We start from the raw sequence: 4,565 nt of genomic DNA, 5'->3' as shown, positions 1-4,565 counted from the left end.
CTCCTTCCGGCCGCACAGGTGCCCGGCCCTCTATTCACCCCCCGCCGCTCAGAGCCGCGCCTCTCGGGTTCCGTCGGCCTGGGGGCGTGGCCGAGCCGCGGGCTTCGGGTTCCCTCGGCCCGGGGCCGTGGCTGTGCTGCGGGCTTCGGGATCCTTCGGCATGGGGGCGTGGCCGAGCCGCGGGCTTCGGGTTCCCTCGGACTAGGGGCGTGGCCGATCCGCGGGATTCGGGTTCCTTCGGCTTAGGGGCGTGGCCGAGCCGCGGGCTTCGGGTTCCTTCGGCCCGGGGCCGTGGCTGTGCTGCGGGCTTCGGGTTCCTTCGGCTTAGGGGCGTGGCCGAGCCGCGGGCTTCGGGTTCCCTCGGCTCGGGGGCGTGGCCGTTCAGCATACTTCGGGTGTCCTCGGCCTGGGGGCGTGGCCTTGCTGCGGGCTTCGGGTTCCTTCGGCTTAGGGGCGTGGCCGAGCCGCGGGCTTCGGGTTCCCTCGGCTCGGGGGCGTGGCCGTTCTGCATACTTCGGGTGTCCTCGGCCTGGGGGCGTGGCCTAGCCGGGGGCTTCGGGTTCCCTAGGTCTGGGGGCGTGGCCATGCAGTGCACTTTAGTTGGTAGGCCTGGGAGGCTGCCACGGCTTCATTTTATTTATTTTGAGACACAGATTGCCCCCAGCCCCCGCACTCACCACGAACTCCAGACACACGTGTCACCTTGTGCAGCTGGCCTACGTGGGTCCTGGGGAATCAAGCCTGGGTCCTTAGGCTTCACAGGCAAGCACCCTAACCGCTAAGCCATCTCTCCAGCCCTAAGGCGACATTCTTATTGTTGAAGATGCCACATGCTTGAGCTGCAAGGTCACTGAGAAATCCTACTGAAAGCCTCCTCCTTGCAGACCAGCTGACAGAAAGCTAGAGAAAGCTATGCCTCAGGCAGCTCCATGAGAGAGAGAGAAGTCATCAGTGGAGATAAACAACAGTGGATGCTGCAAGCCTTAAAGTTGGACCACCCAGGCCAAATGAGCCAAAGGGTGCAATAGTGGCATGTCTGTTATGGGGGAAACCAACCACTCTCTAGTTTGACTGAAGTCCCGTTCCATGCATACATGCTTGGTACTGAAAAACCTGTGACTTAGGAGCTCATGAGCCCTAGGGGTGTAATGTTTGCTGGTGTCTAGTTAAATACATGTATAGTGCTCACAAAACTGCCCAGTAATTACCTCTCTTAACATTCATACTCATATGTTAACGCTACAGTCTTTTGGGTTAGAGAACCTTCTCTTTTCAAATGGCGTTGACTTCTAGGATGCCTCAGAAGGCCCCAAAGTGCTGGGAAGAAGTAACAGGAGTACTCAACACTGAAACATCTCTATCATTCCCTCCAAGGCTCAGGCTCCATTCTGGAAGAGGGGGTGGAAAGAATCTAAGAGCCAAAGGAATACAATACACTCTTCCAGACATAAAATGGGCTGGATATCCATGACCTCGCAATGCCTGACACTACCTACACAAGACCTTCATAATAGGAGGAAAAGAAAAGATGATGACATCAAAATAAAAGAGAGACTGATTGAGAGGGGGAGGGAATATGATTGAGAGTGGAATTTCAAAGGGTCAAGTGGGAGGAGGGAGGGTATTACCATGGGATATTGTTTATAATCATAGAAGATGTTAATAAAAGAAAAAAGAACCCATTTCAGGGGTTGGCAAGATGTCTCAGTGGTTAAAGTTGCTGCTTGAAAGCCTGGCGGTCTGGGTTTGATTCTCCAGCACCCGTGTAAAACCAGATTCACAAAGTGGCACATGCATCTGGAGTTCATATGCACTGGCAGGAGGCCCTGGTGTTCTGGTTCCCTCTCTCTCCTTGCAAATAAACAAATAAAAACTAATTTTTTTAATTTTTATTTATTTTAGAACAACAGACAGAGAGAGAAAGAGGAAGATAGAGAGAGAGAATGGGCGCGCCAGTGCTTCCAGCCACTGCAAACAAACTCCAGACACGTGCACTCCCTTGTGCATCTGGCTAACGTGGGTCCTGGGGAATCGAGCCTCGAACCAGGGTCCTTAGGCTTCACAGGCAAGCGCTTAACCGCTAAGCCATCTCTCCAGCCCCAAAACTAATTTTTAAAAAGAACTCAGGCTGGTGAGATGGCTTTGTGGTTAAGGCACTTGCCTGCGAAGCCTACGAACCCGTGTTCAACTCTCCAGATCCCACCCAGATGCACAAAGCGCAAGGTCGCACGTGCCCACTAGGTGGCGCAAGCATCTGGAGTTCTATTGCAGAGGCTGAGGCTTTGGCGCACCAATTCTCTCTCTCTCTCTGTCTCTCTCATTCTCTAAAAATAAAAAAGAGGCCTGGAGAGATGGCTTAGCGGTTAAGCGCTTGCCTGTGAAGCCTAAGGACCCCAGTTCGAGGCTCGATTCCCCAGGACCCCGTTAGCCAGATGCACAAGGGGGCGCACGCGTCTGGAGTTCGTTTGCAGTGGCTGGAGGCCCTGGCATGCCCATTCTCTCTCTCTTCCTCTCTCTCTCTCTCCCTCTCTCTCGCTCTCACTCTCAAATAAATAAATAAAGATAAAGCAATAAAAATAAAAAAGAGCCCATATCACAGGTAGCAAAAGCAGGGGTTGAGAGCCTCAGAGAAGGGAATGATCTGCCTCCCAACTCAAGGTTAGAGACTTTGGGCAATAACTGAGTCAGCCTCTGCTATACTGTGAGCCTTCCTTCTCCCCAACCCAGACCAAAGTACCTGTGTTCACGAAGGCCATCCAAGACCCAGGTCTGGACAATGAAAGCAACAGTATCTCTGGGTGGAAAGAGCTCAGGCGTAGCAGAAATTTTTGAGAACCACATCTCATTGGATCTCTCGTATGACCTTAGGCAAGACTCATCCGTCATTAGCTGTGTCCTCATCTGTAGAACGTGACTGAGAAAGCAGACCTGCCCTCTCCCGACCCACAGGTGACGAGGACTCAAGGAGGCCGTGTTTGAAAGCTTCCTGGCAGAGGAAACATTGTGCAAGTAGATGACCAAGTCCCGGTGACCGAGGCCTATCATTCTTTGAGGGTGATTACGTGGTCAACTTCATGGGTTTCTTGTTCCGAGAGGGAGCTTAGACCAAGTGCTCTGTAAGCTTACATCTGGCACCTCTCCTGCTGTATGCAGATGAATTCCATGTCTGTGTCCACCACAGACCCCTCTGCTAAGCTCCCTTATGGCCATCTCAATCTGTTCAACAGAATTCCATAGCCGGTGTGGCTTGTAAACATTTATACCAAAATAAATAAATAAATAAAGGAGCTGGGGGGGGGGGTTGGCGCACGCTTTTTTAATCCCAGCACTCAGGAGGCAGAGGTAGGAGGACCTCCGTGAGTTTGAGGCCACCCTGAGACTACATAGTGAATTCCAGGTCATCCTGGGCTAGAGTAAAACCCTACCTCGAAAAAATAAATAAATAAATAAATAAAAATTTATTACTCATTATTTACTTATTTTCTCAAGGGGTCTCACTCTAATCCAGGCTGGCCTGGCACTCACTCTGCAGCTCCAGGCTGGCCTTGAGCTCATGACAGTCCTACCTCAGCCTCCCAAGTGCCTGGATCAAAGGCAAGTGCCCCTACACCTGGAACAAACAACAGTTATATCTCACAATATTTAAAAAAAAAAATAGTTCTGCTTATTTATTTATTTGAGAGAGAGGAAGAGGCAGAGAGAAAGACAGAATGGGGGCACACCAGGCCCTCCAGCCACTGCAAACGAACTCCAGACGCGTGCGCCCCCTGGTGCATCTGGCTTACGTGGGTCCTGTGGAATCGAACCTGGGCCGTTAGGCTTCGCAGGCAAACGCCTTAACCGCTAAGCCATTTCCCCAGCCCCCTATCTCCCAGTCTTGAAGGCTAAACAGTCCAAGGCCAAGGCGCTGACAGATCTGGCCTCTGCTAAGGTACCACACCCTGCTTCCGGGTTTCCACTGTGTCTTCACAATGGCATAAGGAATGAGGGAGCTTACTGGGAGCTCTTTCACAAGGGCACTGATGCCTTTCATTCACCCCAAATCAGCTCTCCAAAGTCCAACTGACTACTGCTCTCATATGGGGGAGGGAAGGAGTGCTAGGATTTCAACAAAGAATTGGAGGGTGTGGACACAAATACACCCTGTACGAAACCATATGCTGGGTATCTGCACAGACTCTTAAAGGTCACATATCCAGAGACTGGGTTTTCTAATGCTGCCATCTGCCCACATCTCTGCCTTCTCAGCACCCCACCATGCCTTCCCCAGTGGCCTAGCATTTGCCCTCGTCCCCTCTCTTTCAGGCTCCATCTCCCTGTGAATCTGCACTTGGTCCTTGGTCCTGCGTACCCGTCTACAGAGGCTCACCCATCTTCCCAAGCCCCACTGGGGAGGTCTCTCCTCTGACGCCCCCAACCCCAGCTGCACCCCTGTGCCTTCTCTGGATACCAGTCTCCATGCCTCCCTCTTGGCATCGTTAAATGTTCCTGAAACTTTCGTTTCACCAGTTTCCCAGCCTTTGGCACATTTGCCACGGGGTGGAACTGTCTTGTGAACTACAAGA

The sequence above is a fragment of the Jaculus jaculus genome, chromosome 21, assembly GCF_020740685.1.
Source record: "Jaculus jaculus isolate mJacJac1 chromosome 21, mJacJac1.mat.Y.cur, whole genome shotgun sequence".
Classification (NCBI taxonomy): domain Eukaryota; kingdom Metazoa; phylum Chordata; class Mammalia; order Rodentia; family Dipodidae; genus Jaculus; species Jaculus jaculus.
The sequence above is the reverse complement of the archived record's forward strand: the minus strand, read 5'-3'. Positions refer to the sequence as shown.